This window comes from Armigeres subalbatus, chromosome 2 (assembly GCF_024139115.2).
Source record: "Armigeres subalbatus isolate Guangzhou_Male chromosome 2, GZ_Asu_2, whole genome shotgun sequence".
Classification (NCBI taxonomy): Eukaryota; Metazoa; Arthropoda; class Insecta; order Diptera; family Culicidae; genus Armigeres; species Armigeres subalbatus.
In genome coordinates, this window is record NC_085140.1 from 65312721 (window position 1) to 65329539 (window position 16819).

At 42.2% G+C, this 16819-nt stretch overlaps 1 protein-coding gene across 7 annotated transcripts in view; it reads right to left on the reverse strand.

Annotated features, from left to right (window-relative positions):
• The window catches only part of LOC134208779 (homeobox protein PKNOX2-like), a 246262-nt gene that overhangs the window by 120162 nt on the left and 109281 nt on the right, over positions 1-16819 (reverse strand). For all 7 annotated transcript variants that reach the window (XM_062684714.1, XM_062684713.1, XM_062684716.1 and 4 more), the window contains one exon: positions 5040-5058. The gene's annotated coding sequence lies outside the window, so the exon portion shown is untranslated. The remainder of the gene's footprint in view (positions 1-5039; positions 5059-16819) is intronic.

The following is a 16819-nucleotide window of genomic DNA, read 5'->3' on the forward strand; positions in this document are numbered from 1 at the left end:
GTCTTGCAGATCTTCGCATCTGCATTCTCTTCATATCCTTTCTCGTGTATCGAACAGTTTGATTTTCACTTCACTATTTTTCTCGTGCATCGTAATGATCGTTCACGCATTTTACTAGCACTATACAATTATTTTGTATTGTTTTGCACATTTCACTAGCATTGTACGGATTGTCTTCCTCTCTTTTGTTGTGCACCGTGCCGATGGTTTTAAACCTCTGTGCTAGCACTTAAATACTGGCTGCAACGATTGCGACTCAATTCCACGCAAACCATCTCTTCAATTTCTTAATGGCTGTTTTCTTCATTCTCGGTAAACTGTTGCACTGCACTAACTCTGGCCGGTCGCCATATCATGCCTCTTCTTAATTTGGCAGGTTCGTGGCACGATTTTTACACTGCGCAATCCGTTGCGCTTGACCCTAAAGGGAGTTTCTTTTAAAACAGTGTCCTAACCCAAAATCTGGGCAGATAGGATCACTAATCACAAAACGATGTGGTTCCGAAGAACGCTAACTACGAACAGAACGTTTATTACAGAGTCCAAATGTGTTTTATATTACAAGCTATGTGTTGCTACATTTTCGCGTCATTGCGCATATACAAAGTGGTTTAATTTTGCTTACACTGGTTAAACGTGAGGGTATTGATCCGTGTGACAAATATAATTTATTGAGCATGGGAGAGTCGATGTGCTTGCTCTGCACAAGCATTGAAATAAGTAATTTGATCCGAACGCTTGGGGTGAAATTGCTAAGTTATGAGTTTTGTCAATCGTTAATACAATGTATATGACAGTATGCTTTAATTATTGAGACTAACCGTATCGATATTGCTTTATGCTAAATTGTATTACTTATTTCATTCAAACATTCTGACTTAAAGCTTATTGTTATAATAATAAATATCGTGTAAAAATGGAGAAAGAAAATTGAATGAATGGGATTGTTTTTTTTATCATGACATTTACTATCGGAAAGAGTAATCTGAATAGGCAATTTCTCCTTATAATTATTATTTTTCCTAGGTGGTACCGGTGATTGAGTGATGAGCGTAATTGCCTCCCATCCAATAGACCTGGGTTTGGTGGGGTTTGAGTAAGTTATCATCAGCTAATCATCAGTAAGTTATGATTATATTAACACCTTAGCATGTTAATCGGTGAGCAGCAAGCCATGACTCGGCCTCTTCTTGTCAGATCTCCGTGGTGTGTACACGCGCCGACACGACGGAGAGCTGCTTTCATCGCATATCACTCCAGCCATTAGGGGTCACACATTTTGGAGATCCTGCCAGGAGAATCTTTAAATCCTGACGCTGATTTCAAAAGGTGAGTGGAATTCAAGTGGTTATTGTACGAAGAATAAAATATTTTATGGTTTATAAAAAATCACAAGGCAATGTGGTTGCTACAAAGCGCGTCTGGAATATAATAAATAATAAATTGTGGTTTGAAGAATCACAAAGCGCGTCTGGAAGACCGCTGAAAATGAATTGTGGTTTGGTAAATCATAAAGCGCATCGGGAAGACCGCTGGGAAATTGATTGTGGTTTGAAGAATCACAAAGCGCGTCTAGAAGACCACTAGAAAATGGTTTGTAATACCGATGCGACTAGCAGACTGCCGAGATAAGGGTTGACGACCTAAAAAATCCCAGTGTAATATATGTAAAAATAAATGTAGTTTAAAATTTGGAGCTATTGGCTGTAGTACTATAGTTATCAACCAAATTTTAAGTATAATATATCATTCAAGCATGACATCTCTGCGAAATTTCAAATAAATACAATTTTCTTGGCGGTTGTTTGGAAGTTCAACATCGCTATGTTAAAGGTCAGCTTGCTGGTGTTACTATACACGAGGCTGGTATTTTTTTTTATTAAATTAATCCGTCCATTTAGATATTTAGATTATTGCTACAATCTATAATGTTTCTTGAAAGATTAATACCATAACACCAATTTAGTTTAACATTTATCCAATAAAATCTATTGACTTCCTAACCGTTGTACTGCGATTGAAAACCACGATGTTAAGACAAGTTTATTTTGGATTCCAATTTTCAAAGTAATTAATTGGTTTCTCATATGCAACATGTTCAATTTTAATCTTGTCGTCTCGTGCAAAATATCATTGCGCCTTTTCTGCCTCTTGCCATGTTCTAAGTACCTTCCACTGGATTGGTCATTTGTCTCGCTCCATGTGTTAATGGGTACGATATGTAGGGTCCAGGTGTGGGAGTCGTCTTTCTGGTCGTTTATGGTTGTCATTTGTGGATAAGGGCTGTTTGGCCGAAGGTTGTTAGGCCGAATATGTCATTTGACTGAACATACCAAGCTAGCAGAAAGTCCCTTTGGCCTAAATGGATATAGGGTCGAAAATATCGGTCTGCCAAACTGGTCATTTTGACGAAATTGTCCTCTGGACGAACAGACCATTTGACCAAAAGCAGGCATTGCAATATCATCTGAGCACAGGATATCATTTTTGCTTGAGCAAAGATATTATCCTCAATCAAAAAGCACCCTGGAAAGATATTATCATTTGAGGATTTGATGATGATCCTGATATCTAGCGCGGCTCGGGGTTTGTTCACGTTGCGAGGGCGTTTCTACAACAAAAGCAGTGAAAAAACTTTTCTCCATGGAGCACATTGCACTTTGTTTACTGAGCAGATAGATAACTAAGATCGATATCCCAGCATATCATTGGTATCTTTGCTCAGAAGATTGAATGATGGGATAAATTGCAATGCCTGCGAAAAAGTCGTATGGCCCAATAGATCACTTGGCCGAAAATGCCATTTGGCCGAAATGGTCCTTGGACAAAAAGGGTCATTTAGCTGAAAATGCCATTTGGCCGAAAGGGTAAATGCCGTTTTGTCGAACAATATCGAATGTGAAAAGTGTGAAGTCACACTCTTCATTTTCCACGTCTTATAAGGAGTGAGATCTTATTCTTTCGTTTGAATTCTCACTTTCTACTTTTAAGACAACTCGCACCTCACTTCTCACTTCTCATCTCTCAGTTGTTACATCCCACTTTTCTCAGATTAAGTGAAAAATGAAGGGTGAGAGTGAGACATCTCCCTTAGTGACATACATGTTCCACACAGGTTACTGCAACTCATATGTGACCAGATTTATGGGGCGAACACAATGCTGTGTCATCTCATTTTGCCGATCCATATGCGATGAAGTTGAAATCTGCGATGACGCAGCATTGTATTCGACCCTTTTGTCACAATCAAGTTGCCACGACATTTTTTTGTTTTACTTATGTTGCTCGGGTCACTTCTTAATTTTAACTTCTAATTTCTCACTTTACACTTCATTTTCACAGTAAGAAGTGAAAAATGAGAAGTGAAAAAAGAGAAGTGAAAAGTGAGAAGTCACTTCTAACTTTTCAATCGTCATTAATCGCTCCATACATTTCACAGTTAATATTTTACGATTATACAAATGACATTTTCGGCCCAATTCCCACCTGGGAAGGGGCAAAACACATAGCTCTGATCCTAACAATTTCCAATTCTCACACCTCATGCCTCCACCGATGACAATTGATCGCTAGTCAAGGGTTGCTTGCTTTGCTGGTAGTTCAATACCATATTTTCAAAACTACTTATCTGCTTCTGTAAACAAAGATTCAAACGTCAATATGTCGAATCTGGAAGCACTCCCACGCAAACCAACACCATCAACAGGTATCCGAAGCCTTTGCCTATGTGTTGATGGTGTTGGTTTGCGTGGGAGTGCTCTCAGATTCGACAAATCGACGTAAATTTGGTATTGAGTTGTAGTATGGGCACTGTTGTCCATCTGCCCTTCGGACAGATAGGCAAAAATAGGGTTGGCCATAAAGTCTGTCAAAACTAGGTACCTGGTGGCTGGCAGAGAACGAGGCAGTCCAAATGGTGTTGATCCCAGGGTGGAATTGGATGGGATGTGATTTAAGGTTGTCGACATGGAACACTCATTACATGTGATAATGACGGTAGTCGCGAGGTCTAAATATGCCTTGCGGCTGCAAGTAGGACTTCTACGGTTTGCATAGCCTGCTAAAGTCTCGCAGCTTACAGATCTTTCGGTCAAATAACATTTTCAGTCAAATTGTTTTCAGTCTAATAACCGTTTCGGCCAAACGTTCTTTTCGGCCAAATGGAATTCGGTGAAGTGAGCTCGAGTATTTTACTCTCTTTGATTGAGATGAGATGAGACCGTTTAGTCGGAAATTGTACACTCAGCTTCCCTAGTATGTAGTACTTTAACTTCACACACAATTGCAGGAAGGTGAACAATTTTTAGAATACGAGCTTGGACTTAATCATCAATGTCCACCAGCAAGACATTTGTCATTATTACCAAATATATAAAAAAAATCATCTCGTACGATTCTTAATGACAGTCAACGAATAATGACGGAGCGATCCATTCACAGTTCCGCCCGTCCCGATGGCTTCGTGTCAGCTTGCATCGTCGCCGCGCCATTGCCACCGGGGAAAAGGTTAAGGAAAATGTAGATAAATTCCATTAAATTATCATATTCTGCTCGTCATCAGCATAAGCTATTTAAGAACGGGTCCCTCCAGCTGAATGTTCGACGGCTGTGTCTCTTGCTCTGTGGGGTCCGGAAAATTGGTCCATAGTCTTGCACACCGATGACGGTAGGTCGCTGGAGCTCGATGAGTTCATGGAACCTTCATCTTTCAGCGAGGGCTTTCGGGAGAAAAAGTCATCATGGTGATAAAACTGAGTGCCTCTAGTTGCTCTGATGGCCTTGTGTGTTGAAAAGTCGTCTTTAAGCTGAAGGATGGTGTCGCGTTCGGCGATATTTAAAAAAGACACTTTTCCCGACGATGATGTCTGGCACAAAGGATGTTGATGGCATTCTCTTCTTCTCTGATGAGGATTTTAGCTTTCCGTCTCGAGAACGTGATTAAGAGGGAAATGGTTATCGATCAAATTGGAGGAATGAGAATTACGTACACGAACTTGAATTTTCGTTAAGTTATTTCTCAACTTTTTAACAACACTTACCGTAAAGATTCGTAACGATCTGTAAAATAAAAAAAAAAACATAATTAGACAAAAGTTCAACTGTACCAAATTTTATTTTGTTTACAGTGGGGAAAATGCCATTTGCATTCATTAGAATAATTTGCCGAGAACTATTCTGTAGCTATCTATAAATATGACAAGTAAGATTTAAATAAACGATTTCAGCATGTGCATGTATAGGGAAATTCGGCAAATTTCATTGATGTCTCAGTGGATCGTACATACTTGACTCGGCTTGATATTCATTAAAATTTTCTTGCCGCCTCGGTTATTTTCAATAATCGAAAATTTTGTAATAGAAAACCCCAAACCTTCAATAATCAATGCTGATCAGGGACAGCGGAAAACAGAAACTGAAGCGGAAAATTACAGAATCAGCTGAAACTGTGGGGGAAGCGAACATCCTCAGCTCAGAAAAACTCTCTTCGTATACAAATAAAGAAATTTGCATAAATATGTTATAAAAGAAGCTTAAAAAACAACGAAACAGATAACAGAAATAAACCCACTACTGCCCGCTTTCCATCTTCGTTTCTTTTCTTGTTGAGTTGTTCCCAGCTGAGCTTGCCCATCAGTTCGCTTGGTCCGGATTGCTAATTCGGACCTTGGCGCAGTCTTTTCATAACAGAATCTTTGTGGAGTGAGAAGGAGGGGCTTCATCGTATTTATATTCATAAACTTGTGCGTGTGGTTGTGTGTGTGTTTTTCCCGTTTGTGTTCAGTTGCATTTGGATTGCTCGCTGGGACTTCCAACGCAAGAGAAACCAATTTGAGAAGACGTTTGTTGCTGACCAGCGGAGTCCAAGCAACCATGTGCGAGGGGGTTGCTGGGTATCATCAGCCTACTACGTTCTACGATCATCATCCCTGCCGGACTGTATTCAACCGGACCGGGTTCGAGTAGAAGCGGACCCACCAGCCAGCTACATTTGCGGAGCCTTGAATAACAAGGAATTTTAATTTTTAATCCATTTTTATGCCTTCTACCACTCTCGGGATCAGACCAAAAGCTGCCGTCTGCTGTTCCATTTTTGCAAAGTTTTTCTTCCTGTTGTTGAGGGGTTCGGTTCCGTTTTTTGTAGTTTTCCTTGCCTCTGTGTTTATCTCTTGGTTGAAATGTTCATGCATAATAATATTTTTGCCATTGCAGGGAGGGAAATGAATGAAAAATCATCAAAATCTTGCTTAGATTTCTTCGATTCAATGAGCAACAATGATGCCTGACGCCTAATGTGAAACCATTCATACTATGTGCATTGTTCAGTTTTGGAAAAACATTGAAATCTCCGAAAATTGGGAAACAATCTCAATAAAGCAAACACATCGTCCTGCCACAGAACATTTCGACTTGGCACCGCATTCCGGAACTGAATGGAAGGCCAAACACAACAGTATGATAAAATTCGAAACTATCTATTCACACACACAAACTGTTGTACAAAATCATCCAACCGAAATTTTCCCAAGGAGATTTTCCGATCGAGCTCAAGAAAAACATTCCTCGACAGCAAAAGACACAGCACCGGACCCGTTCGTCGCAAAAACGGAACAGTCACAATCTCCGTCGAGGCATCCCCAAAATTATACATGTACACAAACGAATCAGTAGCATCAGCACACCACCACCCAGCCTCCACTTTTTCCTATTTAATTATTTACGAACGATTTGAATTTGAATTTTGCACTGAACCAAAAAACTTCTGCGTCTCCTCCTGCTCTATGCCCTTCCATTGTGAATGGTAGTTCATCCCGAAACGGAGCGTGTCGAAGCGTCAAGAAGGAAAAACACTTCAGAGCTTGGGCGCTTTCCGTTTGCCATCTTTTCACAACTTCTTCGGTCCGGATCATACCATGTTCCTTTTCTTGCCGAGGAGCTCGTCCGATTGGCGGCGTTCGGGTGCGTTTCGGGGACAATGCGAATTGTTCCACGGTGGAAATTTATGAATTGTGAAAATGGATGAAACCCTGCACTGATGGGGATGGACGGAAGGGTTCCGGAGATATTTTTTCTTTGGATTTAGTCTATTGAAATGAGAGCAGAAAGTTTATCGAAAGCAGAAGAAAAAGTATGCGTTAGAGTAGAATATAAAACAAAATTTCAATTCCAACTTTGTTTTTTTTTGTTTTTTTATTGTCCCAGTAATCGATTTTATTTACCACGTTTTAAAAAAACGATGAAAGGATGCGTTACATGCTTCGGCTTAATTCCTTTGAGTTTCCACAGAAAATAATATTAAAACACTCAAGAAATTCATTTGGATTTTCAATTGATTAATGCTTCGGAGCTTCCTCCGGAAATACTTTTATTTTTTTCAGGAAGTTGTTCAGAATTTCCTTCTTCGATTCTCTGGAATATTCCAAACATATCTTAAATTACTTTCCTTCAATGCAAATACTACATGTAAAAGAGTTCAAGATTTATAAAAGCGTCCTATTCCTATTACCAGTCAATGATGTCACTCGATATAACAAACTCCCTCCTGTGAAAGCTAATTTACATACATTAACTCCCCACTAAGCGAACATATTTGCTGTTGACATGTAGCGAAACTGAAGCCACGAACTCCCATAAACTACATGCAACCTAATAAACGACATCTTGCCGTGCTTTCACTTTTCATTGACCGTCCAAAGGCGGTACACAAGCTTTCGAGAGGATCTGCTGCCTCTGGAGAACATTCTCACGACCCCTTTCATGCGGCTAACATCGACCAATTCGAACTACACTGCGAATGGGGGTGGGCACAAAGTTTTGTTACTAAATTGACAATTAGCTTAGTTCTTGCTTCGGTACGTTTGGAAAACTTCGTTATTCTTGTACCGCCATCATCCTGTCCAATCAAGTTCTTGAGTATTGAACTAGACCTTTCTAGCTGATGTTTCCAACAAACTGAAACAAAACAAATTTACATTTTATGAACACCGCACCGGCATTTGCTTGTTTCGAGAACACGAAAAAATGGAACGGAGAAACGAAGTAATTTAGATCCTTTCAGCAACTTGAATCCAACCCATGCTCCCCTCCATTCCGAACTCAAAATTCTCCTGAGAGATCCCATGAGCAGCCGGGGCCCCATCGGAAAGAAGATTTGTACAACATTTTATCCGGCAAACACATTTTATATGTAAATGTACAGTGACTATGCTCGATCCTAATATTCATACCGGCTGCTTTTCTTGATAAAGCGACACGAGTGGGCATGAGCATAGGAGAGGTTCGCTAAATTAAACACACAACTGGAAGGAACTAAATTTAAACACATCCTCCTGCACCCTCTCGCCGTTGTTCAACCATGAAGAGTACCTACGGGGAACGGCTCAGCTGTGACTTTTGTGAGTCCTCGGCGTCAATGTCAACCACCCCTTTCCGGACAACATTAGGAACGAATAGCCTGAAACATACCCAAAACCTGAATATTCGTCCCTTTTTATGTGTATAATAAATAAGGAATAACTTCAATTGTTTTACAGTATTAGCTGGAAACTACACTAAACGTGTAATATGCAGCTCACGACAACATGAAAAATCACAAAATTGAAAAATGAAAAATGCGGATAACAATTAACAGTTGATTGAACAAGAAATTAATGACATCCCAGCTAATATGCAAAACAAAATATCATGACTTCGTAGGAAATTGAAGAAAATTTCCAATATTGTGCAACGGCAGTATATTACTGAACAACTAGAATCGAAAGGTAAATTAATTTATGCATCCAAAATTGGTAATTTAAATTCTTCTATTTACAAGAAATTGCTCATTGGTGTATCTGGTACAAATCTCCCCTACTTCAAACCGAAGGCGCCACGTTTACATAAAATTAATTTCATTCAAAATCCAACGACATTTGGAACCTTTTTCTAGATTAGTTTGGGTACCTTTCGCCACGTATACCACCACCTCGCTGTGCCACCTTTTCCATACACGAAAGCCCGGCGCAAGGTATTTAATTATTTATCCAAAATTTCCACCCGAATCCGATTGGTTGGTGGTGTGGCGATGGTACGCACCGTGATCCGAAACGGTTGCCATGCTGCCGGGCCGGCCGAACAACAAACGGTGGCAAGGGGAAGGGAACTAAAACGGGTATACCGTTGCCGGTAATTAATATGTAAATGTTTATCAAAGTAAATATATCCAATCCTCATTCAGTCGTGAGCAAGTGCTAGGTGCCTCTTGCTTCTGCTAAATTAAATCAACTCGTATTGTATGTGATTGGAGACTACAGGACTTGCATATTTTACTCTGTTGGAAGATTATCACTTTTGTAAACAAAATGAAGGTATTCAGTGTGCTGCGAGAATAGCTTAACGCGTGTTGCAAGTAAAATTCCAACTCTAGTGAATGTATCTTCAAATTAACGAAGATTATATTAGTCCGTTATATTTCTTCGTTGATAAAATTACAATAGTCCAAATGGCAGGAACCATAGAAACAACTGCGGTAATGCAGAGATATCCATGGTCTCCAGTAACAACGGTTACCACACTAAGATTCCTTTTTTTTAGATGATTGTAAAGGGGCCCCCACAATGATGAGCTCAGCGGCGCGTTTTGACAGTTAACCCATGTATTTTCTGTCAATACCTGCCGCTGCGCTCACCATTGTGGATGGGCCATAAGGAAGAGGCCGGCGATGTCACTGATATTCTAATGTGATGAACATTCTCGACCTTGACAGTACGGACTATATCCAAGGGTTTGAAGGCCACTGCGAGTTGTGTGCCTTGTTAGTCTAAAGTCTTCTCCAACCAAACCACAGCGAAAAAATCTACAGAAACATGTTAAGATTGCAGGAAACATTTTCCGCACTGATCACGTTTGGGCTTCGAAGACTGCTCTTCAGATGTCTCTAGTTGGCTATCTTGCTAGTTTCTATATCCTTCGTTGCATGGGCCTCCTTCAGAGCCGTATGGTACGGACTTGATGTGAGCACAGTTCGGGTTCGTATCTTGGGAAGCGAAAAGATGGCCTCTGGAGAAATTGAAGCTCATGAGGTTTGCCGGTGCACAATTTTTTTTATCGACGACCTCAGCAACCGAATCAATTCTCAGGTTCATAGCTCTTCGTCGTTCTTTTTTTAGGGGGGATCCGCAAGCTTCAACGCCTATGCTACATTGAGGGTCAATTTCAGTAACATTAGTAAGAACAAAAAGATCGTAACTGAACACACACCTGTTGTGGGAAACCAATCCCGTCTTAGCAAATCCGTTGATTTTGATTTTTGCGTAGCATTCTTTAAAGACGGGGCAGCCGGGACTACGTCCAAAGGCTTGACGATCCCTCCCCAGGCCATCTGCGAGTTGTGGGACTTGCCTAGGATGTGGTGGTGCTGTTAAAAACTAAAGGTTTGTTGAAATAAAATTGATTGAAAATTGGCCCAATGCCACCCCTTATAGAGGGTAACATTGGGCCAAGAGTGAAAATTAGTTTTTTTTATGAATTCAACAAACCTCTTAGGTGTTTTACAATGTGATCTAAAATAGATCATTGGTATGATTTTAATTCAAAGCTATTAGAAAATCAATGTTCTACATAAAAAAGCTTGTAAAAAAAGTGATCATCACAACTAATAGAGAGACTAACTAACGTTAAGGGCAGCAGGGACTATGTCCAAGGGCTTGGCGATCCCTCCCCAGGCCATCTGCGAGTTGTGGGACTTGCCTAGGATGTGGTGGGGTTTGACAGTGGGCTTTGTTAAACATCTATAAAAAGCTGCATGTATCCGCAATAGGCCCCACTAAAGCGACCGTGTGCCACTCAAAGCGCACAAGCCTAAGTCCTGGTGTCAGGTGGGACACTAAACAGACATGACACGACGTGCCTCCGACTAGACAGGAGGTTTGCGCAGGCCCAATAAGGCGCCTGTAAAATCAATAATTTTGAGCAATATGAGAAATAATACTACTGGATATAGTCGTTACAGTTACAATACTGGGCTCGATTTTGTTGATCGAGTATGTTCTGGGAAGTGATAAAAATAGGAAAGTCAAAAGCCATTATCTATTATTATTCTATTGCAAAAAAATAACGTTTCCGATGGGGCACCCTACTGGAATTTATTGGGAAATTTTCCACCGGATTTCGATCTTCGTGTATTTTGATCCCGTGCCCAAATCCCAAAAACATCACATGTAAGTAACCGTGTTTTATTCTTATAGCGCAAATTGATGAGTCGTCCACATTACATTTTATTTTCGGGGAGAGCTTTTGTTTGCTTTCTGTTTCCTCGAAGAGATCAAAAATTTGGCAGCTCAGTAGCTCGATAAAATCCTGAGAAAAATCATTAGCTACCTGGGTCGGAAGCCGTAAAACCAATATACCAATCGGCCAGTTTGGGGCCCAGAATGAATGGATGGTTTATGTTGTTTTGCTACACTAGCTCAAAAGCAAGGTACGTAAAGCTCGAGGACCAATGTGGACCAAAATGTGGTTTTCCAATTCCTTTCGCGCGTTGAAAACAGGCTCCTAACGACCAAAACCAAAACTCATCTCCATGTTGGCGATGGGAGTGTCCTCGTTAAGCTTCAGGTATTTGGCAAGTGTTTTCTTTGGAACTTCGTGCTCTTTATCGACTCGTTTACACACCATCACACCATGCTTTGATGTGAACGCAACACCTGCACTGAAAACCAAAACTACCCAAAAGTGGGTTGTTTTCCCTCAAAACCGTACCTTGCACTTAAGGTCACTCCTGACGGAATCCAAGAATAAAAGTGCTCGCGTTTTCGGGGGCACACCACTCGATACGGAAGCAACGCACAACTGTCATTTTTATTATTACACGCATGCTGCGACGCAGCAAAGCTAAATCAACAAAAATGACAGTTGTGCGCTGCCTCTGAATCGAGTGGTGTGCCCCCGAAAACGCGAGCACTTTTAATCTTGGATTCCGTCAGGAGTGACCTTAACATATGAAAGACATCACCTCGTACATTGGAACATATTTTGAGCATCCCTATTATGCATACGGTGAAAATTGGTTGCCTGATGAAATCGCCTTATACTAGAGGAGACCGGGGCTGGTTGGCTGAAGGGGCAGGTTGACCGAGTGCCTTGTGAAAACGTTTTGAGGCGCATTTAAGGCTCATTATAATGATTTGGGTGGGGTATTAGATCGCCCATGTACGGATGTAATTTCAGGTATTTTAGTGTTTCCGTTTGCTCAGGACCACGTTTTTTTTTGCTATTTTGGTGCGAGTGAGTAAATTTATGTCAAGGTAATGTCATATTTGTAACACGATTTTTAAAAACATGGTACGCTGGAGAGGGTATTTAAAATCCTACAAAACGGTATAAAACTATAAATGTTTCTACTTAGGGTAACCTCACTTTTGAGTTTGTAAATTGTGATTGTTTTAGAAAACATCTCGTGGGGTAGGTTGGCCAACTTTTGTGTGGTCTGTTTGGCCGAGTTGAACACTTAGTAAATACCAATCGGCACACTTTTTTACCGATAACCCAATAAAAGCTGTGGTAATACAATGGTTACGCCCTTTTGGTAAGTTATACTTGCATCGTCCACCCCTACCGATAACCAAGAGCTGGGGACAGCCCTGATTTTTGACGTTAACTCTATTCAAAAACCGATCGTTAAAAGCGTGTACATTGTTCTTAGTTGCTCCAGAATAAAATCTATTTTATCTGTAAAGTATTCCGCATGTGCTAAATTTATCTCCACTAGATTCCGAATTCCCCACCTTATCCGTTCCACTGCATCCTGGGTCTGCTAATCAGGTTATGGGCCCAGTGGTCTGGTCGCCGCGGAGTTTGATAGTAAAAAGTTTTGATTGCTCGAGCCGGCCATTTTGGTATTCCGCCGCGTGTGCGAAGAGTGGAAGAAAATTCGCGAAAGTTTTCCGGGCGTGTGTATTGGTGTGCATGGCGCATTTTTCATTTCTCGTCTGAGAGTCTAGTGCGTCAACATTGTGCATTGTGTTGAAAACATTTTTTTTTATTGTTCGAGTTCGTGCCGAATAGTGGAAAGTAGCGGAAAATGGTCGATTCCAGGTTCTCTGTCCAAAAGTTAAACGGGCAAAATTGGCAGACCTGGAAAGTGCGCGTAGAAATGCTGCTTTGTCGGGAAAATTTATGGTACGAGGTAGAAGAAGACGTGCCAGATGAAGAAGATCAAGACGACCAATTAAGAAAGATGACCGTAAGGCTAAAGCCATCATAGTGCTATTGTTAGAGGATAGCCAGCTCCCGTTGGTGAAGAACAGTGTTTTTGCTCGCGACGTGACGATATCTCCATGTAGGTGGAGAAATCTAAACTCATGGATGAGTACCTCCGGCATTTGGAGAGAGAAGGTTCCTCTGTGAAATCAGAGAAGGCGATGCGGTTATCCGTAGGTAAGGATGGAAGAAAGGAAACAAGAATTTGCCATTTCTGCAGGTGGAGAGTTCCAAGAAGGAAGTAGCGAAGGCGAAGACTGCCCAAGATGGCGGAAGAGAGGTTGCTTTTACATTGGGAAATGAAACTGCATCCGCAGCTTGGGTCATCGACAGTGGTGCGAGTGCACACATGACCGGTGACAAGTCGTTCTTCGATAAGCTGCAAGAATTAACTGGAGGTTGGATTACTATGGCAAATGGAGAGAAAACCCAGATTTGTGGTGAAGGGTGCGGTGTACTTAATGGTGTTGATGATAACGGGGAAAGGGTGAAGATCACAATGTCCGAAGTTAAATATGTCCCGGGACTCGCGACGAGTTTAATTTCCGTGAGGCGCTTAGCAGCGAAGAACCTGAAAGTGCTGTTCGAAGAAGATTTGTGCAAAATTTGTGATGAAAAGGGGACCGTCGTGGTAAAAGGAGTTCGCACCGGCGGATTGTATCGGCTACGTCTTGGCCATTCATCCATGAAGGCAACAGCTGGGCACCTGGCGATGGAGTGGCATCGACGGTTAGGCCACAGAGAATGGGCGGCTGTTGAGCGTTTGCTGAAGGAGGAGCTTGCAACCGGAATCAAGGTGAGCAATTGCGGCTTAAATATAGTATGCGAGTGTTGCATGAAGGGGAAGTCTTCTAGAGCCCCTTTCCTCCGGCTATTGAACGTAAGTCGACTCGAATCCTCGACATCGTTCACACGGACCTGTGTGGTCCAATGAAGAATGAGACCCTAAGTAACATACCAAGTAATTACCGTAACATACCTTCTCAAGGCTAAATCCGAAGCGGCAAATAATATCAAAGATTATGTTCGGTGTGCCGAAACTCTGACAGGACGAAAGCCGTACGTAATCAGGTCTGATGGTGGGGGCGAATTTTATAACGCCGAGCTGAGGCGGTTTTACAAGGAGGGAGGGATAAAGCCGCAGTACACCACCGCATATTCTCCGCAGTCCAATGGCGTGGCTGAGCGGAAGAACCGGTCGATTACTGAAATAGCGACCTGCTGGTCGATGCCAATCTGGAAAAAACGGTACTGGGGTGAAGCAGTACTCACAGCAACGTACCTATACAGAACCGGCTTCCATCAAGGACGATCAAGAAGACACCCTGCGAATTGTGGTGGGGGCATAAGCCAGATCTCAGCCGGAAAACAAGCGTAGCAAGATGGACAGCAAAGCTCGAAAACTAGTCTTTGTCGGGTATTCCATGGAACACAAGGGATATCGCTTCCTGGACCGTGGTACGGACCGCGTCATCTTCAGTCGAGATGCTCGATTCGTTGAGTTGGGTAATGGATCATCGTCCTTTGAGATTCTCGTTGCTGTTTCAAATCGTGAAAAACGCGGGTCTGCTGAGATGAGAAGGATTGTAAAGATGAACACGAAGAGCATCCAGTGATCGAAGAAGCTGAGGCAGGTGATGGCGAAGACCCTTTCAAAGTGCGGCCAGGAGAAGAGGCAAAAAGTGACGCAGATAGTCGATACGATTCGTTCAGTGACAATTCCGAAGAAAGAGTGCAAACCCCAATTCGCCAGTCTTCTCGTAAGAATCGTGCAATTCCCAAACATTTGGATGATTTTGTGTTGGACTTCTTTGTAGGCATTGCCGCGTGTGCGGTCGAAGAACCGACGGTCATAAGTGAAGCGAAACAGAAGCGTGAGTGGAGAGAGGCAATGAACGATGAACTAATGTCACACCGGCGAAATGACACTTGGGAATTAGTTCCACTGCCTCCCGGGAAGAAGGCAATAGGCTCCAAGTGGGTGTATGAAGTAAAGAAAGACGAACTTCGACAAACAGTGAAATATAAGGCCAGAATAGTGGCGCAAGGATATGCGCAAAAGTTTGGAGTGGATTTTAACGAAGTGTTCGCTCCGGTGACACATCAAGCAACACTTCGTACGTTCTTTGCAGTAGCGGTGAAGCATAACATGGTTGTGCGGCATGTGGATGTAAAGACCGCTTATCTCAACGGCCAACTGGACGAGGATCTTTACATGCGCCAACAACCTGGTTACGAAGTCCAGGGGCAGGAGGAGTTAGTATGCCATCTCAAACGTAGTATATATGGTCTTCGACAAGTCGGACGCTGTTGGAACCGGAAGCTACAAAAGATATTGACAAAACTTGGATTCCGTGCATTTAACGCAGATCAGTGCTTATTTGTGAAGAAAGTGGGTAAGCTGAAAGTATTCATTCTCGTCTATGTGGACGATATGCTTGTAGCATCAATGAACGACTAGGAGATCCAGTGTATCATCGAAAGATCAAAGAATGAATTCGAACTAACCAATCTTGGGATGGTACGCCATTTCCTAGGCATGGAGGTGCTCCGAGATAGTGATGGATTCAAGTTGCGTCTGCCAGTTTACATCGACCAATTGATTGCCAAGTTTGGAATGGATCATGTGAAATCAGCTACCCCTCCGATGGATCCAGGGTTCTTTAAGACCCCTGATACGACCGAAGGATTTGCTGATGTGACGAAGTGCCGAAGTCTGGTAGGTGGGATCTTATATTTAGGTGTAAGTGTGCGGCCAGATTTGGCGATCAGTGCAGCGATTCTCGGTCGAAAGTTCGCAAAACTGAGTGAACGTGACTGGACGGCAGCAAAGCGTGTACTTTGGTATTTGAATTTGACACGCAATTACTACCTTCGTCTTGGTGGAGGCAAAGATTAAGCACTATCTGGTTACACCGATTCAGACTGGGCAGATGCCATCGAGACAAGGCGATCTACATCTGGATTCGTCTTCATGTTCGGAGACGGAGCAATCTCTTGGGCTAGTCGACGACAATCGTGCGTCACACTTTCCTCCACGGAGCCTGAGTATGTGGCGCTGAGCGAAGTTTGCCAAGAGGCATTATGGCTGAGGAAGCTTCTAAGGGACCTGTAACCACTGAACGTGCCAGCCGCAGGTCAAAGCACATTGACACACGGGAAAGATTCGTTGAAGAGCTGTGCAACACGGGGAAGTAGCTGTAGTGTACTGCCCAACAGATTCGATGTCCGCGGATGCGTTAACCAAACCACTAGGACCGCAGAAGTTAGAACGATTCCGACAGATTCTCGGGATCAGGGAATAGCGGGAAAAGGACGAAACATTGAGAAGGAGTGTGGTAATACAATGGTTACGCCCTTTTGGTAAGTTATTATGCAAGTATATAACCAATAACCAAGAGCTGGGGACAGCCCTGTTTTTTTGACGTTAACTCTATTCATAAACCGATCGTTAAAAGCGTGTACATTGTTCTTAGTTGCTCCAGAATAAAATCTATTTTTTCCGTAAAGTATTCCGCGTGTGCTGAGTTTATCTCCACAAGATTCCGAATTTCCGGTGACTAATCCGTTCCACTGCATCCTG